Genomic DNA, 26,179 nt, shown 5'->3' on the forward strand with positions numbered 1-26,179 from the left:
ACATACCCACCAACAGTATCCCATGTCATCTTTCCAACTGGGTCAAAAAGCAGTAACTTAACAAGGATACAATGGTGCAACTTAAAAGTCTAATTGTCCAACTCCCAGACTTTTTATTGAGCTTTCCTTCTTAGGTGGTAATCCAGGGAGTGGAGGAACCAAAACAAGCAATCATATTGAGTGCTTTCTTCGGGCAGAGCACTGTACTAAGCACTTGGTAGATTACAATATAACAGACACATTCCCTGTCCACAATGAGCTTACAATTTAGAGGGGAAGATAGACATTAATATAAATAAATGAATAAATAAAGAGAGGGTCCTATGTCAGAGGTGGCTGCTTGGAGGGAAGTCGGAGAGAGCCTGGGCCTGGGAGTCAGAAGGACCTAGGTTCTAATCCCGACTCTGCCACTTGTCTGCTGTGTGTGACCTTAGGCAAGTCACTTCTGTAGGCCTCAGTTTTCTCATCTGCAAAATAAGGACTGTGAACCCCACGTGGGACATAGTCTATATCCAACCTGATTATCTTGCATCTATCCCAGTGCTTACTACAGCACCTGGAACAGAGTACGTGCTTAACAAATACCATTTAAAAGACAAACAAAAGAGCATGTGGGGGGAACTCTCTTCCGGGAGCTGGACTTTCCTTTTTTTATTTCTCAGTCCATTCCCATTTCCCCCCAAACCTTTACCCTGTTGGTTAATCACTTCTCTCAGTTTCATAAACTCAGGCAATTCACTAATGACTTGATTCCAAAAAATGAAATTCACTCAGCTCTGCTAGCAAGCACTCAATCACATGCAAGTGCTCAGAAATGCCTAGGAATACAAAAAAGTTTTTAAAACAGTGAGACCTCTTCTGGAGTAAACTTTGCTCGATGACTGAGTTCGCCAAGCCAACATTCACCATAGAGTGACTCTGTTCTCTAGTTGGTTGAAAGTCTGCTGGACCCGGGCCTTTCCCAGAGGGTAGCCTGCCAGTCCCCTGATGTCAGAGGACAGACATACCTTTTGCTTCCCGCCTCCCGCTCGCCTTCCTCCCCTGAAGAGGTCTCTCTGCTGTCAGGTCAGCTTGCTCCAACCCCAAAGAGTTTTCCCCTTTTCCCAGCAAGGAGGCTCCATCCCTCAAGCCTTAGGAAGCAGTGTGGGTTGGTTGACAGAGCACAGGCCGGGGAATCAGAAGAATCTCAGTTGTAATCCCGGCTCTGCCACTTGTCTGCTATGTGACCTTGGACAAGTCACCTCTCTGGGCCTCAGTTACTTCATCTGTAAAATGGGGATTAAGAATATGATCCCCATGTGGGACAAGGACCTTGTCCAACCTGATTGCCCTGTACCTATCCCATTGCTTAGAACAGTGCTTGGCATATAGTAAGCTCTTAAATATTATACTTATTATTATTGTCTCTGCCTGTGCTCTTTGTCCTGGGAAGGCTCTCTCACCTTGGTTACCTGGGTATGAAAGATGAGGCATGATCTAAGATAAACTCCTAGCAAGGCTTCTTCTTCCTTATTCAGAGCATGGAAAAACTGAAAGGAAGAGAGAAGCAGCATGGCTCAGTGGAAAGAGCACAGGCTTGGGAGTCAGAGGTCATGGGTTCTAATCCTGGCTCCACCACTTGTCTGCTGTGTGACTTTGGGCAAGTCACTTCACTTCTCTGTGCCTCAGTTACCTCATCTGGAAAATGGGGATGAAGATTATGAGCCCCACGTGGGATAACCTGATCACCTTGTACACCCCCCTAGCACTTAGAACAGTGCTTTGCACATAGTAAGTGCTTAACAAACACCATCATTATTATTAAGGAGGCAGAATTTGGATCTGGGGGCACATCAGCTCATTAAAGTAGGGGCAGGCATTAATTGGAATCTGGCTCTTTGGCAATTCAAACCAACTTCAGTTCTGCTCTTCTTGGCCCACTACAATCTGAGTCAGGGTTGAGGCATGCTGGGAAGGGAAGGAAGCTCCTGTGAGATCCCCTTGGATATTTTAAGGGGGTAGGAGATTTGCCTTTTTCCCCTGGAGCCTATGGAGAGTGAGTGCTGGGACTCTGTCAACCAATCAATTGATCTACTATATTTATTGAATGCAGAGCACTGTACTAAGCTCTTGGGAGAGTACAATATAACAGAGTCAGGAGGTAGGTTCCCTGCCCATAAGGAACTTACCATCTAGAGGGGGAGATGGACCTGAAAATAAATAACAGATAATTACATGAGGGCCACGAGACTGAGAGCGGGGTGAAGAAAAGGTGCAAATCCAAGTGCAAGGGTGACGCAGAAGGGAGTGGGAGAAGAGGAAATGAAGGAGATGTGATTTTAATGAGGCTTTGAAGGTGGGGAGAGTGATGGTCTGTCAAATACGAAGGGGGAAGGAGTTCCAGGCCAGAAGCGGGATGTGGGTGAGGGATTTGCCCATGAGTCCTTACTTCCACCATTCTCCATGGCAACCAAAATGGCTGTCCGCTAGTGGTGTGCATCAACCCCAGAAATTGCAGCTGAAGTGCATGTCATCACAGGGATGGGCACTAGTACGTTCTCTGAGTTCACACTTTGGGTTTCCCCTCCACTTTGGCACCTGGATACCTGCCCCCTGAGCTCGGAATCCCACTTGTCCTTGGTGAGGAGAAAAATCAAATAATCGTGTGTGGCCTATTTCCAGCCTCACTGTGCCTCCCTTAAGGGGGAAAAAAAAGAGGAAGGATGGAGGGAGAGGGAAAAAAAGAAGAAGAAGAAGTGCCATAGGAGCTCCAGCACAATAGTGAATCACAGCAACAGGACTGCGGTTACCTGGCAACCAGCAGAAGGTGTGTCAGAGTGAGGAGGCCGCAAGTACAGGAGAAACAGGGTGGGAATAGCTGGGGTTGGACCACGGGAAGGTCACATGGCCTTGCCTGGTGCCACTCGCTGCTGAAACGGATCCTGAGGGTGGTCCAGGAGGCTGCCTGCCCACAAGGCCTTCCAGGGGCCCTTTGTTCACTCCAACCCACTGCCCTGTCCTCACCCTCCCCTCCCTCAGGCAATCCGGGGAGACATCGGGCACATTCCTAAGCGGAACAGACAATTATCAGCTAAAAATAACGCAACGGCTTGGAGAGGTGCTGGTAAAAGCCAAAGCGGCCTCCCCGTTTGGAACCCAGAAAGGGTTGGAGACTTTGTGGCAGCAACAGAGCCCCAGGGGCAGGGACTGCCCCAGGGAGTGGAGGAAGAGGAAGAGACAGCCATCTTCAAATCATCTGAAGCCTCTGAGTAGGGGCAAAACTTAGGCCTAGTGGAAAGAGCATGGGCCTGGGATTCAGAGGACTTGGATTCTAATCCCGGCTGTGCCAGTGGCCTGCTGGATTCATTCAATTGTATTTATTGAGCGCTTACTATGTGCAGAGCACTGTACTAAGCGCTTGGAATGTACAATTTGGCAACAGATAGAGACAATCCCTGCCCAGTAATGGGCTCACAGTCTAAACAAAGGGTGATGTTGTTGGATGATGTTGGGTGAGTCATTTAACCTCTCTGGGCCTCAGTTTCCTCATCTGAAAAATAGGGATAAGATAGATTGGAATTCCTGAGTAAGACAGGAATGTCTCCGCTCTGATAACCTTGTCTCTTAGCACATAATAAGTTCTCAATAAATGCCAAAATAATTATTTCAGAAAGCAGTGTGGCCTAGTGTATTAAACATGGGCCTGGGAGCCAGAAAACCTGAGTTCTAATCCCAGCTCCACCATTTGCCTGCTGGGTGACCTTGGGCAAGTCACTTCACTGGCCCTGCTTCCTCAACTGCAAAATAGGGATTTGACACCTGTTCTCCCTCAACTGTGAGTCCCATGTGGGACAGGGACTGGAATAACTTGAATCTACTCCAGTGCTTAGAGAAGCACTTGATACATAGATAGTGCTTAACAGGACAAAAAAAAATTACTCTCCTTAGCCAACCAACTTCTTCCAAGTAGCTACTCCCAAGGGAAGTTTGAGAACTCTGTGGTTTGCTAAAGAATGATCCAGGATGGCTGTCCCTAAAGACCCACCTCCTGAATGGAACCAGACCAGGGAGTTAATCTCCTTTATATGGATGGGGAAACAGAGGCATAGAGAAGTGACTTGCCCAAGGTCACACAGCAGGTATGTAGCATAGCTGAGATTAGAACCCAGGTATCCTGCCTTCCAGGCCTCTGCTCTTTCCACTAAACCATGTTGTTTTAAGGCTCCTTTCCTAGACTTTATTTGACTCCCTCCCGCTAGACTGTATGTTCGTTATGGATCTGTTATACTGTATTTTCCCAGGTGCTTAGTACAGAGCTCCACACACAGTAAGCTCTCAATAAATACGACTGACTTCTCACGCTCTGGCTCCTGCACAGGTGGGTTGGGATTTGATTTAATCTCTTCCTCTTGGTGTAATGTTCATGTTCCACCTCTCCCAATTCTTCATTTCAATTTCCCTCTCACCTTTAAACACACAGCAACAAGGTGCTCACTTGAGAAGCAGTGTAGTCTAGTGGAAAGAGCATGTGCTTGGAGGTCAGAGGACCTGGGTTCTAATCTTGGCTCTGCCACTTGTCTACTGTGTGATCTTGGGCAAGTCACTTCACTTCCTGTGTCTCAGTTCCTTCATCTGTACATGGGGATTAAGACTGTGAGTCTCATGATTGTGTCCAATGTGATTAGCTTGTATCTAGAGCATGTCCAAAATGGAAAATGCAATCCCTGGCCTCCCCATGTCTTTCCCATCACTGTAGACAATGCCACTATTCTCCCTATCTCACAATCCAATAACCTTGGCACTGTCCTCGTCTCAGCTCTCTCACACAACTCACATATTCAACCTGACACCGAATCCTGTCTGTTCTACCTTCACGACACGGCTAAAATCCTCCCTTCCCTCTCCACCAAAACTGCTACTATGCTTGTCCAAGAAATTATCCTAACCTGTCTTGATTACCGCACCTGCCTCCTTGCTGACCCCCCAGCCTCCTGTCTCTCCCCATTCCAGTCCATACTCCACTCTGTTGCATGGATCACTTTTCTAAAAAATCTTTCAGTCCATATCTCCCCACTCCTCAAACACCACCAGTGGTGGCCCATCCACCTCCGCATCAAACAGAAACTCATTACGATCAACTTTAAAGCACTCAATCAGCTCGCCCCCTCCTACCTTACACCTCACTGATCTCCTACAGCAGCCCAGCCCACACACTTCACTCCACTAGCGCCAGCTTACTCACTGTGCCCCAATCTCACCTATCTCGCTGCCAACCCCTTTCTGATATCCGCCTCCTAACCTGGAACACTCTCCCCCTCCATATACACCAAATCGCCACTTTCACCACCTTCAAAATCTTTTTGAGATCATATCTCCTCCAAGAGGCCTTCATGGATTAGACTCTCTTTTCCCCGGCTCCCTCTCCTTTCTGTGTCATCTACACACTTGGATCTGTGACCTTTGGGCGCTTGATATTTGTCCCATTTTCAACCCCACAGCACTTATGTACATAAATATAAATTACATATTTTAAATTATTTACATTAATGCCCGTCTTCCCCTCTAGAATTTAAACTCATTGTGGGCAGGGAAAACGTCTACCAACTCTGCTACATTAGAGAAGCAGCTTGGCTTAGTGGATAGAGCACAGGCCTGGGAGTCAGAAGGTCCTGGGTTCCAATCCCATCTCCGCCACATGTCTGCTGTGTGACCTTGGGCAAGTCACTTAACTTCTCTGGGCCTCAGTTACCTCATCTATAACATAGGGATTAAGAGTGTGAGCCCCATGTGGGACAGAGACTGAGTCCAGCCTGATTAACCTGTATCCCAGTGCTTAGAACAGTGCTTGGCACATAGTAAGCACTTAACAAGTACCATAATCATTATTACTTTCCTGAGCGCTTAGTACAATGCTCTGCATATAAGAAGTGCTTAATAAATACCATTGATAATGATGATCTACCCCAATGCTTAGTACTGTGCTTGGCACATAAGTGCTCAACAAATAACATTTAAAAAAATCAACTGGAGAGCCAAAAAAAAAAGGTTCAGGGCTAATGCTTTGCACACAGTAAGTGCTAAATAAATGCCACTGATGATGATGATCTATTGCAGTGTTTAGTACAGTGTTTGGTACATAGTAAGCGCTTAACAAGTACCACTAAAAAAAGAAAGACTTGGTTAGCCAGAGAGGGAAAAAAAAAGATAATTGTGTGGGTTTGCAGAAGCTGTAAAATGTCCCAACTTGATTTTTTTAAAATACAGTTTATGCCCAAGTCTGCTGACTGCTGTGAAGCTAAAGGACACTTGTAGGTTGTGATTTGAGGAAGAGCCCTGATTTGAGGAAGAGCCCTTGGAGGTAGCAAATAGTGACCTCAGCCTCAACCCCATCCTTCAGGGGTGCGCAGCTCCCATGTGTTTTGGGACCTTCGGTCTTTCATCTCAGGTTGCCTGTTCGGGGTCAGTTGGGCAGAAATTAGGCAAAGATCAAAAAGTGGGTGACTTGAAAGCCAACGGATGGGGCCCTCTATGACCAGAAGATCGTCGGCAAAGGGCTGAGCTCATACCAGTCCATATGGCTGCTTTCTCTCTCCCCCTTGCACTGGGAGCTCCATTAATCTACCAGTTAATCATTTACATTCATTGAGTGCTTACTGTATGCAGAGCACTGTACTAAGCGCTTGGGAGGGTATAGTACAACAGACTTGGTAAACCCATTCCCTGCCCACAAGGGGCTTACAGTCTAGAAGGGGAGGCAGACATTAATATAAATAAATTATGGGTACCTACATAAGTGCTGTGGGTCTGAGGGAGAAGTGATTAAAGGGAGCAAATCCAAGGGCCCCATGTGGGAGAGAGACTGTTTGATCTGCACATACTGCATCTATCCCAAGCTCTTGGTACAGGGCTTAGCACCTAATAAGTGCTTAATAAATACTTCACGATTATTATTTTGTGGTATACATATCCATTCGGAGGGCTAAGTGACTGGCCCTAGATCACAGGGCATCACTCACAGAATGAGTTCTCCCACTTCCTAATCCCAGTTCTCAAAGGCAGGTGACCTTGACTTACACCGAAGAAAACAACTAAAATAACCAAACAAAATCCACCCCTCACCCACACCTCCCACCCCAGCTTTGTGGCCTCACAACAGAATGGAGTCTAAAGTTAGCAAGCACACAGGAAGAACCTTGAAGTTTCACTCAGAAGGAACCTTTAAAAGCCGCCCGGTGTGAAAATGCACTCCTCCATCTGTCTCCATGGTGACCTGAAGCTCACTGAATGTGAGCCTCCTGCCTCCCATCCTGGCCTCGGAACAGACTCCCCAGAGCCAAGACCCCGACGCAGGGGGAGGTCCGGGATAGAGATGTTCGGGGTCCGTGCCATGACTTGCCATTGACAGAGTGCTAAGCTTTTTCTCAGTTTTTCTCAGACAGAAACTCCACAACCAGCGGGACCACTGGACTCACAATGTTTTCTGTCTTTAGGAAAATGACAAGAGCAGGTTGCAGCCCTGTAGGGTGAGCAATGCAAGCCAAGATGAGGCTCTCATTCATTCATTCAATTGTACTTACTGAGCTCTTACTGTGTGCAGAGCACTGTACTAAGCGCTTGGGAGAGTAGAACAACAGACACATTCCCTGCCCACAATGAGTTTACTGTCTAGAGGGCAATCTTACAGTCTAGAGGGTGGGGGGTGACTATATAAGGAGTGGGTAGGGGGAACAGGGAAACAGATTTGTTTTTTGAGAGCTTATAGCGTGAAGAGTACTAATAAATGTGGTATTTTTAATGGCATTTGTTTAGCGCTTACTATGGGCCAGGCACTGTACTAAGCACTGGGATAAATACAAGCTAATCCGGTTGGACACAGTCCAAGTCTCAAGTGGGGCTCACAGTCTAAATCCTCATTTTACAGATGAGGTATTTGAGGCATGGAGAAATTAAGTGACTTGCCCAAGGACATACGACAGACATGTGGTGGAGCCAGGACTAGAATCCTAGTCCTTTGGCTTGCCCAGGCCCGTGCTTTTTCCACTAGGCCAAGCAGTATTTGTTAGCACTTACTACATGCCAAGCAGACTACTAATTGCTGGCATAGACATGAGATAATCAGGTCTGACACGGAGTTCACAGTCTCAGTAATCAATCCCCATTTTGCAGATGAGGGAAGTGAAGCACAGAGAAGTTGAGTGACTTGCTCAAGGTCACACAGCAGATAAGCGGTGGAACCTGAATCAGAATTCAGGTATTCTGATTCCCAGGTCCATGCTCTTTCCATTAGGCCACACTGCTTCCTCTAATACAGTGGAATTGGTAAATCTAAACCCTCCTTTCCTCTTCTTCCACTCCCTTCTATGTTGCCTTGACTTGCTCCCTTTATTCATCCCTCCTTCCAGCCCCACATCACTTATGTACCTATCTATAATTTTATTTATATTAATGTCTATCTCCCCCTCTATGCTGTAAGCTCATTGTGGGAGGGAATATGTCCGTTATATTGATATATTGTACCCTCCCAAGCGCTTAGTAGAGCACTCTGCACAGAGTAAGCGCTCAATAAATACGATTGACTCCAGGAGTTTAAAATCTACATCCCCAATTCTGCTCATAGTCTTGACCCCCTCCTTCCCCAACTTTGGGGGCTTGGAGTTTGTATCCTGTTAAAGAAGATACAGGATACAGGCCATAAATTGTATTTTCATTACCTGTTTTGGCTAGAATGGTATTAGAGACTTAGGGAATGTTGGTCCACCAGCACAAGCTTGTTTAGAAACAGAAGAAATGGGCTGTGTCCCTGGCCCAGGCAGCAGTGGCCCAGAGCAGCATTACACAGTGCTCCCTTTCTGAGAAATAGACAAGGGAAATTCCAAGGAAACGCCAAGAGTTTGGCACAATCTCAGCCCTACGTTAGAGGAGAACTGGGGCACTCGCCATTTATTTTTCCCCCACATGGCTTTCTTTCTTCCACAGGTTACTGGCCTGTTACCTCTCATTTGCTTTGAAAAGCATCCCCAGAGTTCACGTGACGCTGCTTTGGTGCTGCCTCTGGATCTCTGTCAGGAGGCAGCACCAAACCTAATTAGGCAGGGCCCATGAGACAGAGCAGCTTGGGTTCCTCGCAATCCAGAAGGCAGGCAATCAGTCACTCAGTCAATAGCAGTTTGGCCTAATAGAAAGAGCTCGGGCCTGGGAGTCGGAAGACCTGGGCTCTGCTACTTGCCCGCTGCATGACCTTCTCTGTGCCTCAGTCAGTTTCTTCATCTGTAAAACAGGTTCAATACCTAATCTTCCTCCTACTTAGATTGTGAGTCCCATGTGGGACAGAGACTATGTCCAATCTACTTATATTTTATCTATCCCAGTGCTTAGTACAACATTTGGCACATAGGAAGCACTTAAATGCCTCAATCTTGTCTATTTCTCCACCGACCCCTCGTTCACATAATAATTATGGCATTTGCTAAGTGTTTATTATGTGCCGAGCACTGTTTTAAGTGCTAGGGGAGATACAAGGTAATCGGGGGCTCACAGTCTTATTCCCCATTATACAGATGAGGTAACTGAGGCACAGAGTAGTCAAGTGACTTGCCCAGTCACACAGCTGATCAGTGGCGGAGCAGGGTTAGAACTCATGACCTCTGATTCCAAACCTGTGCTCTTTCCACTAAGCCATGCTGCTTCTACTAAGCCACATTCTGCTTCTGGCCTGGAATGTTGTCCCTCCTCAAATGCAACAGACAATAACTCTCCCCCATTTCAAAGCCTTATTGAGGCACATCTCCTCCAAGATGGCTTCTCTGACTAAGTCCTTCTTCCCTCTTCTCCCACTTCCTTCTGCATCGACCTGACTTGCTATCTTTGTTCACCCTCTGTCCCAGCTCTACAGTGCTTACGTACATATTTGTAATATGTTTATTTTATATTAATGCCTGTCTCCCCTGCTCTAAATCATAAGCTCAGTGCGGGCAGGGAATGTGTCCACTTATTGCTGTATTGTACTCTCCCAAGCTCTTAGTACAGTGCTCTTCACACAGTAAGCACTCAATAAATATGACTGAATGAATGAAATACCATAATTATCATTATTATTATTCCCCAGTCACTCCACTGGGTTGTTTAATCTGAAGGAGATGGTTGGGGTGGCAGATGCAATTTAACTAGTTGAGTCAATTAAAGGTTTTTATGAGAATGGCACGGGACAACTGTTCTCTATAACAACAGGCCCCTAAAAGAGATTAAAACAGTGTCACTAAATAACAACGGAATTTATTCAATGTCTCCTCTGAGTAAGACAATATTCTAAGCAATTGGGGAACATTCAAAATTAGGTATAAAATGCAACTTCCTCCCTCAAAGAGATTAGAGTCCGAGGGAGACAGCAGATAAAAAGTGGCAAAGGAATCTTCATTAAGCAGGAGACTAAATAAAGAAACAGGCACAGAGGCCTTCCCCAACTAAACCCTCATTTCCTCCCACTCCCTTCTCTGTCACTCTTGCACTTGGATTTGCACTCTTATCTAATCAGGTTGTCCCATGTGAAGCTCACAGTCTTAATCCCCATTTTACAGATGAGGTAATTGAGGCACAGAGAAGCGAAGTGACTTGCCCAAAGTCACACAGCTGACAGGTGGCGCAGCAGGGATTAGAACCCATGAAGCAGGGAACATGCCTGCCAACTGTGATATGTTGTGTTGTGATATATTGTGTTGTGCTCGCACAGAGTAAGCTCTTAAGTACTATTCTCTCAAGTGCTTAGTACAGTGCTCTGCACTAAGTAATCAATAAATACAAGTGATGAATTGGATAAATAGCTAACAAATAAGGAAGTGTGTCTGACAGAGGAGGGGGCAGAACCTGGCAGGGCAGAGAGGGGCAAAGGAAGCGGGAGAGAGAGAGAGGGGGTGGCTGTATTGCCACAATTCTTTAATCCGCTTTTCCCAAAGTCACCGATACGGACCACTTTTGGGAGTCAAGATGGAGGTAATCAGAAATAAGCCAAAACAGGCATCTCTCTCATATTTCCTTCAGCCCTTCAAATAAGGAGCACTACGAGTGGCGGCCATTTGCTTCGAGGCAGGTCTGACATGAAGAGGGGCATTCAAGATGGGAGGGGCCCCTGCTGACCCCTCCCCTCTGGATTCTTTCTGTGCCCCATTCTTCTCCTTAGACTCTCAAGAGTGGCCAGAGCCTCAAACATGGGAACGACTCGGGCGACCATGAACTTGATGCATCAGACGAATCGCTGACTTTGCTGTGGTTATAAATCTCGTCTGCTGGGGCTCAGCTCGGCTTGCCGGAGGCCGACTACATCTTTGCTAAATTTAGTGCCGTCACTGTTGCTGCTGCTGCTGCTTCCAGCCGCCTGGACGGGTCTGGGGAGAGGGTGCTTTTCAAGTTCACCCCGAGGACAGACAGAGAGAAGAGCCATGTGACTTGGGAGAAGGGGCACCTCTACCGCGTGACTCTGTCCATTGAAGGCCTGGGGGTGAGGGCAAGGGGCTGGAGCCAACGTTAGCCGTGGGATCGGCCGGTCGACCCAGGGGAGTTGTGGGTCTTGAAGCAGCGTGGCCTAGAGGATAGAGTCTGGGCCAGGGAGTCAGAAGGACCCGAGTTCTAATCCCAGTTTGCCACTTTGCTGTGTGATCTTGGTCAAGTCACTTCATTTCTCTGGGCCTGTTACCTCATCTGTAAAATGAAAATTGAGGCTGTGAGCCCCATGTGAGACCAAGCCCTCCCTTCCTTTTCTTCAACTCCCTTCTGCGTCACCCTGATTCGCTCTCTTTATTCATCCCCCGTTCCAGCCCATCACTTATGTCCATATCTGCAATTATTTATATTAATGTCTGTCCCCCTCTAGCCAGTAAGCTCACTGTGGGCAGGGGATGTATCTGTTATATTGTACACTTCCAAACGCTTAGTACAGTGTTCTGCATACAGTAAGTACTCGGTAAATACGACTGACTGACATGGACTGTGTCCAACCTGATTTACTGGAATCTAACCCAGTGCTACATGACTGGCACATAGTGAGCATTTAAATACCATAAAAGATAAAGGGAAGAAAGAGGTAACATTTACATATTTCAAACGTGGGGAAGACTGGGGCAGTCTGCAGTCCAGAAACATCCTCCTGGAACTACTCGGGGGTTAAGGTGGAAGGGTGGGGGGAGAGTGCGGAGGGTTGCCCTCCTCCAAAACAGATTTGGTTTTAAATGGTTGATATTTCTATGGTTAAACTTGGACCTCTTTTCACTGCCATTTGTTCTGTGTGTCTGACTTTCCTCATTTGGCTTATTGAGCCCCTTGGGGGAACCAGCTCTTAATTGCTGGCCTTGTCATTTTCTGCAGGACTTAGCATAGTGCTTTACACATGGAAAGCACTTCATGAGCATTAGTGATCATTATGTTTATTATTAACCGGGTAATGCATACACTAATGAAGCTTATAGCTATGCCATTGAGAAATACTTTCTCATCAGGGTCACCCATAATGGAAAAGGTCTAAACTGAGGCTTCAGACAGATTTGATTCACCTGTACTGGGCAGCAGCGGCATGGGAGAGTCAAAAGCGGATGATCAAGTGATCAAAATGTCGATCAAACACAATGGCAGAGTCTTAAGTTTTTACCGCACAGAAGAAGGCAATGTAAACCACTTCTGTACTTTTTACCCAAGAAAACTCTATGGAAAAAGAACCATAGCGTCGCTATGAATCGAAAACAACTCCAAGGTATCTAAGAAGAAAGAGAATACTGCCAAAACTGCCAAAGACCAATGTGTGAGAACAAACAAAATTCTGGGTCTGCCACAATCTCCCCTGCTCAGGCCTCCTGCTTAATTCCCAGGGCCTCCCATGGTTCTAGACACAATTCTAGCTATTCAGCATAAAAGGTAGGGGGCCAAGCCATTCATTCATTCAATTGTATTTCTTGAACACTTTGTGCAGAGCACTGTACTAAGCATTTGGGAGAGTAAAATACAACAATAAACAGAAATATTCCCTGCCCACATTGAGTTTACAGTCTGGGGGTGGGGAGACAGACACGTTCCTATGAGGGTGGATAGACCCCTTCCCACATCCCCATTGCTCCACTCACACTCTCATTCATTCAATCATATTTATTGAGCAATTTCTGCTTGCAGAGCACTGTACTAAGCACTTGGGAGAGTACAATATAACAACAGATACATTCCCTGCCCACAGTGAGTTTACAGCCTAGAGGGGGAGATAGAATTAATATAATTATAGATATGGACATTTGTGCTGTGGAGTTGGGATGGGGGATGAATAAAGGGAGCAAGTCAGGGTGATAGAGAAGGGAGTTGGAGAAGAGGAAAGGATGACTTACTCAAGGAAGGCCTCTTGGAGATGGGCCTTCAATAATATTGCCAGTTAAATAACGCTCTGAAGATGGGGAAAGTAATTGTCTGTCAGATATGATGAGGGAAGGTGTTCCAGGCCAGAGGCAGGACGTGGGTAAGAAGTTGGCGGAGAGATAGACGAGATCGAGGTACAATAAAAAGGCTAGGATTAGAGGAGTGAAGTGAACGGGCTGGGTTATAGTAGGAGAGAAGCGAGGTGAGGTAGAAGGGGGCAAGGTGTTTGAATGATCTAAAGCCAATGGTGAGGAGTTTTTGTTTCACACAGAGGTGGATCGGCAACCCCTGGAGTTTCTTGAGGCATGGGGAAACAATGGTCTGAACCTTTTTGTAGAAAAATGGTATGGGCAGCAGACTATCCCCAATCAAAGACTGAAACTCGTAGTGGGCAGGGAACGTGTCTACCAACTGTTTTATTGTATTCTCCCAAGTGCTTAGTACAATGTTCTGCACACTTAAAACGCTTAATACTATTAGGTTGTATCTACCCCCAGCAATACTTAACACATAGTAAGTGCTGAACAAACACCATTTAAACAAAAAAAAGAAAGAAAAAGGAAAAAAAGGCGTGAAATTGGCCTAATCCAGAGAGGGAGTGTGGGGTCTGAAAGTAACCCAAGACAACAAAGCCAGTTGAAATACCAAGGGTCTGGCCAAAGTCTTCAGATCCAGGAGGTCTAGGCCTCCCCCAACCCAGAGCAGCCCGCCCTTGGGCACTGACTGAAGAAGACATGTCGTATTAGTATTACCACACCGGGCGGGTGTGGTGGCGGGTGTGGGTGGCGGGCGGGTGTGGGGGCGGGTGTGGGTGGCGGGGGAAATGGGAGCCCCCGTAAGACACGTCGTAATACCACATGGAGGGGGGGAATGGGAGCCTCCGCCAGCTGCCCCCAACCCTTGCAGTAAGAATGACAGCCAAGGAATGACAGACTTCTGGGTGCTCCCAGGGAGGGTGGGGATGCGCTGAGAACCACACTCATCTCCTGCTAATAAGTCTCCTAGAGGCTGGGGGCAGTGTTCATTGGCAAATCCGTGTGTGGGCGGGGCTATTTTGAAGCAGCCAGACAAAACCCTGCCAGGATAGAGGGCCATGAGGCTTCCTATGTGGGGCCCCCAAGGGTCGCCGGTTCCATTAAGGGCCATAAGCCTCTTACAGATTAAAGTTCCCAATTTAAACATCAACTAAGGAAACAGAAGTGGGTCATGGCTCGGAGGAGTCTCCATAACCGAGACACTGAGAAGCGGCGCGGTCTCATGGAATGAGCCCATGACTGGGAGTCAAGAGACCCGAGTTCTAATGCCGACTCCGTCACTTGCCTGCTGGGGGATCTGGAGTAAATTGCTTCACTTCTCTGGGCCTCGGGGTTCTTAACCATCAAATAGGGCTTGAATATCCCTCCTACTTGGAATGTGAACCTCACATGGGATGGGGACTGCTCCCAAACCTATTGATCACCTTGCATCTACATCTTAGCATTTAGCAGTGCTTAGTTATTATTATTATTATTATAACTCTTCAATCTCACTCTCCTTTTGGGAGAAGAAGTGGTGGGCAGGTGGGAAGAAACACCCTCACATCTAGAGAAGATTATTTCTTTGGTCACTTATTCTGGTGTTTAGCCTTACTTAATGCATTATCATCTAACCTAATGTGGTCTTGCTGTAGCAGTTTTTTAAGCCACTTCTCTCCTTGTTTTATCCCGAGGGCAGCTAGAGAGACTATAACCACAGCGCTCTATTTAATAGCCCTTCAGGAACCTGATCCCAACACCAAACTCTGTTCTGGAGCTGTAGCCTGGCCACGCTGCTTCCGTCTGCCCTTCCTCTGCACCCTGCGAGAGTCTCCTTTTACCAGACATCCACATGGCCTGGTGGATAATGCATGGGCCTGGGAGTCGGAAGCATCTGGGTTCTAATCTGGGTTGGAGAAGCAGCGTGGCTCAGTGGAAAGAGCACGGGCTTTGGAGTCAGGGCTCATGAGTTCAAATCCCAGCTCTGCCACTTGTCGGCTGTGTGACTGTGGGCGAGTCACTTAACTTCTCTGTGCCTCAGTTCCCTCATCTGTAAAATGGGGATTAAGACTGTGAGCCCCACGTGGGACAACCTGATTCCCCTATGTCTACCCCAGCGCTTAGAACAGTGCTCAGCACATAGTAAGCGCTTAACAAATACCAACATTATTATTATTAATCCTGACTCTGCCATTTTCATTCATTCAATCGAATTTATTGAGCGCTTACTGTATGCTGAGCACAGTACCAAGTGCTTGGAAGAGTACAATACAGCAATAAACAGACACATTCCCTGCCCACAACGAGTTTACAGTCTAGAGGGAGAGACAGCGTCTGCTGTGTGACCTTCATTCATTGAATCGTATTTATTGAGCGCTTACTGTGTGCAGACCTCTGTACTAAGCGCTTGGAAAGTACAATTCGGCAACAAAAAGAGACATTCCCTACCCAGCAAAGGGATTGGGTAAGTCACTTCACTTCTCTGTGCCTCCATTTCTTCATCTGTAGAATGGGGATTAAGATAATGAGCCCTGTGTGGCCAGGGACTAGGTTCAACCCAATTACCTTGTATCTACCCCAGTGCTTAGACAAGCTTCTGGAATATAATAAGTGCTTAAATACCATAATCAGTGTCTTCAGCCAGAGCCAATGGAATCAAGGGTTAAAGAAGCCAGTAGGAGAGAAATACAGATCAAAGCCAGAGGGCTTGGTTAGCATGAGGTCCTGAGATGGGCAGTCACCTAAAAGTGGTGAAATTTATTCAACTGTTATGCAGATCATGCAGAAACACTGGGCAGGATAATTAGAATTTTCAGATGATTCAAAGACCTATTACTGCCTGTATTTCTATCCTCTCCTCCTTCCTTTCCCCAACCCCCTCCCCGCCCCGCCCCCCCACCCACTCCATACCTTTCCTCTGGCTCCTCACAGAATATAAGTACTACGAAATTGTTTTTTTCAGTCCTCTCCCTGCCCCTCAGAGGAGGGTAGATTGTAAGCTCCTTGAGGCCAAGGGGCACATTTATTATTCTATTGTATTCTCCCAAGTTCTTTGAATAGGTGTTGAGCATTCAATGGGTGCTTGGTAAATACTTCTATTGATTGATGAGCTTTGAAATAGCTAAAGAACAGGAAAGGGGAAGGAGGAGAAGCAAATGGGTGGAATAATCAATCAGCTCCCTGGATAATCAGCACTCAGATGATCAAAAGTTGAATGAAGAAATAAGACCTGGGAAAGGAAACAGGGACTCTCTAGCAAAAAAAGCAGCATTGCCTAGTGGATAGAGCCCTGATCTGGGAGTCAGAAGGACCTAAGTTCTGATCCCAGCTCCGCCAGTCATCTTTTGGGTAATAATAATGTTGGTACTTAACATGCTGGGTAACCTTGGGCAAGCCACTTAATATCTCTGTGGCTCAGTTACCTCATCTGTAAAATGAGGATTAAGACTGTGAGCCCTATGTGGGACAGGGACTGTGTCCAACCAGATTACCTTCAATAAATCATATTTAACGCTTACTGTGGGCAGAGCACTGTACTAGGTGCTTGGGAGAGTACAACACAACAACAGAAATATTCCCTGCCCACAATGAGCTTACAGTCTAGAGGAACTACCCCAATGCTTGGTACAGTGCCTGGCACATAGTAAACACTTAATACCATTAAAACAAAAAACAAAAAGGCACTTTGGTACTCTTGCCTTCCCTGACTCCCAACAACAGGTCTAGTGTGATGAATTCTGTCTTGTCTTTTAGACTGTTACAGTGTTTTCACTGATGTGTCTGTGGCCAGGCCACTCCCCTCATTTATATTCTTAAATTGGGCATCTCTTACCATCAGGAGCATTACCATTGAAGCAGCGTAGCTCAGTGGAAAGAGCACGGACTTTGGAGTCAGAGGTCATGAGTTCGAATCCCAGCTCTGCCACTTGTCAGCTGTGTGACTGTGGGCAAGTCACTTAACTTCTCTGTGCCTCAGTTCCCTCATCTGTAAAATGGGGACGAAGACTGTGAACCCCACGTGGGACAACCTGATTCCCCTGTGTCTACCCCAGCGCTTAGAACAGTGCTCGGCACATAGTAAGCGCTTAACAAATACCAACATTACATTATCAGCAACCAGGGCACTCAATCAGTTCTCCCTCTCCTACCTTACTTTGCCAATGTCCTACTACAGCCCAAACTGCACACTCTGCTCTTCTAACACCAACCTACTCTCTTTACCTCAGTTGCATCAATCTCACCACTCACCTTGCCCACATCTTCTCTTTTTTTTTTTCCTTCTTGTAGCATTTGTTAAGCACTTACTTTCTATCAAGCACTGTCCTAAGTGCTGGAGTAGATTCAGGTTAATCAGGCTAGATAAAGGCCCGGTCCCACATGGGACTCAAAGTGGAAGTAAGCAGCAGAAAAGGTTTTGAATTCCCATTTTGCAGTTGAAGAAAGTGAGGCCCAGAGAAGTTAAGTGACACACAGCAGGCAAGAGGTAGAGCTGTAACTAGAACCCAGGTCTTCTGGCTCCCATGCTCATGCTCTATCCACTAAGCCATGACCCTTCTCTCTGGCCTGTAACGCCTTCCATTTCCATAGCCAGCAGACCACAACACTCCCCACCTTCAAAGCCCTCCTAAAATCACATCTCCAAGAGGTCTTCCCAAACTAGGCCTCATTTCCTCTATCAGCCCTCCCTTAAGCTGTTTATATTCACCATAGTCTCAGCCCACAGCATGTATGTACTCATCATTATTCCCTTCCATTTCCCCTATCTGAAATGTATTTTATCTCCCTCTTTAGACTGTCCCTTCCTCATGGGCAGGGATCACGTCTACCAACTCTACTGATTATACTCTTCCCAACACTGAGTTCATTGCTTTGTACATAGTAAGTGCTCAACAAATACCAGTGCTTAACTGACTGAAGACCCGGGACAATGTTTCATTTCCACCTGTGTATTCTTTCCCAGCGCTTAGTACTCTGCACACAGTAAGCACTTCATAAACACTATTACTATCACTCCTGGGTTTTGGGGAGAGGTTGGGGGCGGAGGAGGTGGGCTTCTAGCAAATCAGAAAGAGTCAAGTTTACAGCTCCAATCCCAGTGGAGCAGGAAATGCAGGGGAAGAGTAAAATGGGGTGGGAGAGGGGAGGAAGGGGGACCGAGACTCCAACTTTAGACTCCGACTTTTCTTCTTCAAAACTTTCCCCTGGCAAGCTAGTATGGACACTTCAGTGAAGCACAAAAAGGAGAAGGAAGCCCTATGAGTGAAGAGTGGAGAGGATAGAGGGGAAAGTTGACGAAGAGGAAACAGCATTGTGGAGAAATAAAGCCACTGGGCTCAGATTCATCCTCTCTGCTGATACAGCAGGGCCTCAGAGGCGAAAAGCCGGGGACGCCTCAGACACCCTGACTCAGGGGCTCCTCAGGTGACAGAGGAAGAAGTTGGAGGAAAGGGGTCCCGGCAGCCCCAGCGCCCCTGGAGATATGACCTTGCTTCTGTTTTCCTTGGATGGAGAAGGAAAGGTTGCAGAAGAGATGGTAGAGGAAGAGGAGGAAAAGGAAGAGGAAGAGGAGGAGAAGGGGCATGAAGCTTTCTGCAGCTATGTCGGCACAGTTAACATCCCTGCTCCTGTTACCCTGGTAACCAGGGACAGCCTTGCTGAGAGTACAGTACGAGAACATCATGTTTTTCTCCACTGTCTCATCTACCTCCCGACACCCCCGCCCCTCCCTCTCTAAAAGAGCCGGAGAACTCCAATCAGTGTGCCCGGGTATGTGCGCGCGCGCGTGCGTGAGCGTGTGTGCATGCTTTTGTGGGTTTGTCTCTCCTCCTTCAACCCCCCACCCTTTTCCATCTTGGGACCTGAGTGTTTTGTTTTTTTTAAGGCAGCCCTCCCACCCTCCCTCCAATTATTCAAGGGGTCCTAGACCCAGTTCAGTGTGGCAGGGAGGTGGGTGGCCCCATGGTAACCTTGAAATTCTGCCCAGCTTAGGGGCTCTGCCACCCCCAACAACAAAGTACATCGGGGCTCAGGCCACAGCCACCGTGCTCCAGGACCCAAGCCAGGGAGAAGAAGGAGAAGAAACCTGCTCCCCTGCTTGCTCCCCTCCTGGGGAGCCTAGGGGTGTCTCCCCATCTTTCTTCCAGGCATCCACACTGCCTGGCCTAATAAGAGAAACTCCAAGCCTGACCTAAGGGGTTACATAATTATTATATAACACACTGACACCACTAATCCTGCAGACTCCACGTCCCTAAGCAACAGTTCCAACCGAGGAGACCAGGCCCCTGCCCCACTGGCATGCCAAAGCCAAGACAAAGATGGGCAGCAAAAACCTCAGCATCCTGCCCTCCGGCCCCCCGCCCCCCCATGTCCCCCACATCTCCTTCCTGCCTCCCCCCACCCTTCCGACAGAGGAACCTCCAGAAACACTTGCCTGGTGTCGGGATCTCCCTGCAGCTCGGGAGGGGACAGCGGAACACTGTCCACGTCCATCTGGCTTCCTCCAGCCCAGCTCAGGGTCGTGGCTCCTGATTCTCTGCCCATCCAGCCTCCCACAGAGCAACGAGGCTTTTAGGATCACTAGAATTATTTTTAAATAGCTCGTGTATCCGGTGCCAACTCCTGGCAAGAGGCGGAACGAGGGGGACAGAGGGCAGGTGAGGAGGATGCCCCTTTTGCCCCTACCCCGGTTCACTCTGTACGAGTCTCCCGCGCCCACCTCCCCCCCAATCCCCCACAAACACAGACCACGCTGAGAGCCCCCTCCCCCTCACAGACCGGGTGCATGTTTGTTTCGGGAATAGAAAGTGCTGCAGAGGCTCTCAGGGCTGGGATTGGCTGTGCTGGCTACACCTCCGCTTTGTCATTTGCTGAGCCTGAAAAAAAAAAAGGAAAAAAATTAAATCAGTGCATTTTAAAATGTTGCTTCTCCACTGGACTCGAATTCCCATCCTGTCCAGGAACTTGAGGGACCCCCACCCCGCCCTTCTCCGATCCCCAGCATCTTTCTTGAACTCTGCTGCTCATCAAGCCTAGAAGGGGGAGGGGCCGCAACCTCCCTCCTCGAAGAAGCCACTGCAGAGGATGCTCGAGGCCCGCCACCCCCTCCACCGCCTCCAACAACCTCCCCGGGAGGACCCGGCAAGTGATGCTGCTGCCGCCGCAGAGAGAGATGTTCTGGGGGTTGTGGACGGCACTGTTCTTGAAAGTGGATGTGGGAGGGTGGGGGAAGAGTTGAGACTGTTCCGTGAGGGATTCTGGGACTGCTATCTCTGCCAAAAACGAGCCTTGAAGGCCTTCCCGTGTGGTGTGGGGGAGAGGAAGCTGTGCGTGGTGGAAAAGAGGCACAGCGAACACCTTCGTCCCCCCCACCCCCACGAGTTCTTAAGCACCTGCCGTGGGCCCAGCTGCTCCCTGCCCACCCTTCCCCGCACTGCTCTCTGCCATGTCTTTCCTCCCACTCCTTCAGGATGTCTGGCAAAGGAACCCCATGCCAAGTGTGGGGGAGGGAAGGAAACGAGGGTGTGGCGTGCCAGGAGGGTGGCGAGGAGTGGGCGCGTTTTCTCCTCTGGGCCTAGGGCAACCTAACACGTCCTAACACTGACTCTCTGCGCTGATGGTGCACATCGCTCAGAAAACCGTTGTGCCCCACAGACCTAGGGCACCCAGACACAGAGTCTGGACCCCCTCTGTAGGGAAGGCCTGCACCACACTCCCTCAGAGAGTCAGCTGTTTCAAGAAAGGAGTGTTTATCGAGCACCTGACCCGCAGGTGGAGTTCAAAGCTGGGTGACCCCCAACTTAAGAATAATAATGACAGTGGTATTTAAGTGTTTACTATGTACCAGGCACTGTACTAAGCACCGGAGTGGATACAAGCAAATCAGTTTGAACACAGTCCCTGAAGCAGCGTGGCTCACTGGAAAGAGCCAGAGGTCATGGGCTCGAATCCCGGCCCTGCCACTTGCCAGCTGTGTGACTGTGGGCAAGTCACTTAACTTCTCTGGGCCTCAGTTACCTCATCTGTAAAATGGGGATTAAGACTGTGAGCCCCTTGTGGGACAACCTGATTCCCCTGTGTCTACCCCAGCGCTTAGAACAGTGCTCTGCACATAGTAAGCGCTTAACAAATACCAACATTATTACCATGTGGGGCTCACAGTATCAATCCCCACTTTACAGGTGAAGTAACAGGCCCAGAGAAGTGAAATGACCTTCTCAAAGTAGCACAGCAGACATGTGGCAGAGGAGCAGGTATTAGAACCCATTAGAACCCTTCTGACTCCCATGCTCGATCCACCACACCTAGCTTCATGGGCCAAACCTGGGCCAGGTTCTACTCCTGGCCCTCGTGTCTAAAAGCACAGGCCTGGGAGTCAGAAGGATCTGGGTCTTAATCCCAGGTCCACCACCTGTCTACTGGCTGACCTTGGGCAAGTCACTTTGAGCTCCTCATCTTCCCTCCCAAACCTGGTCCTCTCCCAGACATCCCTATCACCGTGGATGGCACAACCATCCTTCCCGTCTCTCGGGCCCGCAATCTCGGTGTCTTCCTTGACTCGTCCGTCTCGTTCACCTCACACATCCTATCCGTTACCGAGACCTGCCGGTTTCACCTTTACAATATCCCCAAGATCCGCCCTTTCCTCTCTACCCAAACGGCTACCTTACTGCTACGGGCTCTCGTTATATCCCGGCTAGACTACCGTGTCGGCCTTCTCTCTGATCTCCCTTCCTCCTCTCTCGCCCCGCTCCGGTCTATTCTTCACTCCGCTGCCCGGCTCATCTTCCCGCAGAAACGATCTGGGCATGTCACTCCCCTTCTTAAACAACTCCAGTGGTTGCCTATCGACCTCCGCTCCAAACAAAAACTCCTCACTCTAGGCTTCGAGGCTCTCCATCACCTTGCCCCTTCCTACCTCTCCTCCCGTCTCTCTCTCTACCGCCCACCTCCTCACCGTCCCCCGGTCTCGCCTATCCCGCCGTCGACCCCCGGGCCACGTCCTCCCGCGGTCCCGGAACGCCCTCCCTCCTCACCTCCGCCAAACTGATTCTCTTCCCCTCTTCAAAACCCTACTTAAAACTCACCTCCTCCAACAGGCCTTCCCAGACTGAGCTCCTCTTCTCCCTCTACTCCCTCTGCCACCCCCCCTTTACCTCTCTGCAGCTTAACCCTCTTTTCCCCCATTTCCCTCTGCTCCTCCCCCTCTCCCTTCCCATCCCCTCAGCACTTACTCGTCTGCTCAACTGTATATATGTATTACCCTATTTATTTTGTTAATGAAATGTACATCGCCTCGATTCTATTTAGTTGCCATTGTTTTTACGAGATGTTCTTCCCCTCGACTCTATTTATCGCCATTGTTCTCGTCTGTCCGTCTCAACCGATTAGACTGTAAGCCCGTCAAATGGCAGGGACTGTCTATCTGTTGCCGACTTGTTCATTCCAAGCGCTTAGTACAGTGCTCTGCACATAGTAAGCGCTCAATAAATACTATTGAATCAATGAATGAATGAATGAACTTCTCTGTGCCTCAGTAACCTCAGCTGGTAAAATGGGGATTAAGACTGTGATTCCCTTGTGGGCCAGGAACTGTATGCAACCTCATTAGCTTGTATCTGCCCTAGCACTTAGTACAGTGCTTCATACACAGTAAGTGCTCAAATGCCATTGTTATTAATGCTCAGCCTTTTGTAAGCAGCTCCAGGGGGAGGGAAGGAAGAGGAGGAGGAGGATGGCTAGGAGGGTGGGAAGGAAGGCCTTCATTCCGGAGAGGAAATTGGGAGGAGAAGCAGCATGGCTCAGTGGAAAGAGCATGGGCTTGGGAGTCAGAGGTCATGAGTTCGAATCCCAGCTCTGCCACTTGTCGGCTGTGTGACTGTGGGCAAGTCATTTAACTTCTCTGTGCCTCAGTTCCCTCATCTGTAAAATGGGGATTAAGACTGTGAGCCGCACGTGGGACAACCTGATTCCCCTATGTCTACCCCAGCGCTTAGAACAGTGCTCGGCACATAGTAAGCGCTTAACAAATACCAACATTATTATTATTATTATTATAATCAGGTGAGATACAGCCCCTAACCCACATGGGGCTCATAATCTAGTGGGAAGGGAATACAGGTATTGGATCCCCATTTAGAGGTGTGGAAAACGAGGCCCAGTGAAGTGACTTGCCCAAAGTAGGCAAGTGGCAGAGCAGGATTAGAACCCATTTCTCCCAACTCTCAGGCCTGTGCTCTTTCCAGCAGACCACACTGCCTCTTTTTGATTTCACTGTTCTATGTAGCATTCCGGGGAGGAATAGAGAAGCAGCGTGGCTCGGTGGAAAGAGCGCGGGCTTTGGAGTCAGAGGTCATGGGTTCGAATCCCAGCTCTGCCACTTGTCAGCTGTGTGACTGTGGGCAAGTCACTTAACTTCTCTGTGCCTCAGTTCTCATCTGTAAAATGGGGATTAAGACTGTGAGCCTCACGTGGGACAACCTGATTACTCTGTGATCTACCCAGCGCTTAGAACAGTGCTCTGCACATAGTAAGCGCTTAACAAATACCAACATTATTATTATTAGATGAGACGGTTCTGTTTCCTCCAGGAGTGCCACCCATTTCTCCACCTCTCACGTGAGCCTCATGTGGGACGACCTGATGACCCTGTATCTACCCCAGTGCTGAGAACAGTGCTCTGCACATAGTAAGCGCTTAACAGATACTAACATTATTAGTATTATTCTTATTAAATGGGCGCGGGGTGTCTACGCTACTGGCCTGCGGTAGCTTACCGTGGGAGCTCCTGCGCCGCCGGCCTGGCCTCGGCCGCCGCGTCGCCCCTGCGCCCCGCCACCTAGCGGCCACACCGAGGACCTGCGGCTCATCGGGAGGGAACCCGCCCAAGTCACGCGCGCCCTGAGGCCAATTAGTCCATCCCCCTGTGGCCGCCCAAGATAATAATAATAATAATAATGTTGGTATTTGTTAAGCGCTTACTATGTGCCGAGCACTGTTCTAAGCGCTGGGGTAGATACAGGGTCATCAGGTTATGACGCTGTTTATTGCCATTGTTCTTGTCTGTCCGTCTCCCCCGATTAGACCGTAAGCCCGTCAAACGGCAGGGACTGTCTCTATCTGTTGCCGACTTGTTCATCCCAAGCGCTTAGTACAGTGCTCTGCACATAGTAAGCGCTCAATAAATACTATTGAATGAATGAATGAATGAATAATAATAATGATGATGGCATTTAGAGAAGCAGCGTGGTGCAGTGGAAAGAGCACGGGCTTTGGAGTCAGGGCTCATGAGTTCGAATCCCAGCTCTGCCACTTGTCAGCTGTGTGACTGTGGGCAAGTCACTTAACTTCTCTGTGCCTCAGTTTCCTCATCTGTAAAATGGGGATTAAGACTGTGAGCCCCACGTGGGACAACCTGATTCCCCTGTGTTTACCCCAGTGCTTAGAACAGTGCTTATAACAAATACCATTATTATTATTATTTGTTAAGCGCTTCCTATGTGCCGAGCACTGCTCTAAGCACTGGGGTAGATATGGGGTCATCAGGTTGTCCCACGTGGGGCTCACATTTTTTAATCCCCATTTTTACAGATGAGGGAAATCGGGCCTCATGCGGTCCCGGCTCTGCCTCTTGTCAGCTGTGTGACTGTGGGCAAGTCACTTCACTTCTCTGGGCCTCAGTTACCTCATCTGTAAAATGGGGATGACAACTGTGAGCCCCACGTGGGACAACCTAATGACCCTGTATCTACCCCAGCGCTTAGAACAGTGCTCTGCACATAGTAAGCACTTAACAAATACCAACATTATTAAATGGGCTATGTTGAGGGTCTCTCATAATCCATTGCATGAGTACATTAGAGAAGCAGCGTGGCTCAGGGGAAAGAGCACGGGCTTGGGAGTCAGAGGTGATGGGTTCAAATCCCCCTTTAGCCGCTTGTCAGCTGTGTGGGCAAGTGACTTGTCTGGGCCTCAGTTACCTCATCTGCAAAATGGGGATTAAGACTGTGAGCCCCAGGTGGGACAACCTGATCACCTTGGATCCTCCCCAGCGCTTAGAACAGTGCTTTGCACATAGTAAGCTCTTAACAAATGCCATCATTATTATTAATCCTTAAGGAGTTCCAGGTTCCCAGCAATATTCTCATGAGGAGAAGTTGGGAGATAGAGAAGAGGAAGCTCTGGCTCCCCGAACCTAATTAGAGAAGCAATGTGGCCTAGTGGAAGAAGTCCAGGCCTGGGAGTCAGAGGTGGTGGGTTCTGCTGTGTGACCTTGGGCAAGTCACTTCACTTCTCTGGGCCTCAATTTCCTCATCTGTCTGTAAAATGGGGATCAAGACTGTGAGCCCCAAGAGGGACAAGGACTGTCCAACCTGATTACCTGGTATCTACCCCAGCGCTTAGAATACTGCTTGGCACATAGTAAGTACTTAAATACCACAATAATAATAACAATAATGATTATTAATAGTGAAAAAATAGAACACTGAACAGGGGGCAGAAGGCCTGGGTTCTAATTACAGTCTCACCGTATGTCCTATTGAATGACTTAGGAGGGAGTCGCTTAACTTTCCTGGGTCTCCGATTCCTCCTCTGAAAATGGGGATTCAAGACCTTTTCCCTCTCTCCACCCCCTTTTCAGACTGTGAGCCCTATATGGGACAGGAACTGTACCTGACCTGATTATCTTACCTATACCCCAGCGGTTGGCACATAGTAAGCATTTAACAAATAATTGTTCTTAACAGTAATAAAAAGGTAAAAAGAGAGAGAGAGAAAGCAGAGGGAGGGAAACCAAACAGAGA

Source organism: Ornithorhynchus anatinus, chromosome 7, assembly GCF_004115215.2.
Source record: "Ornithorhynchus anatinus isolate Pmale09 chromosome 7, mOrnAna1.pri.v4, whole genome shotgun sequence".
Taxonomy (NCBI): Eukaryota; Metazoa; Chordata; class Mammalia; order Monotremata; family Ornithorhynchidae; genus Ornithorhynchus; species Ornithorhynchus anatinus.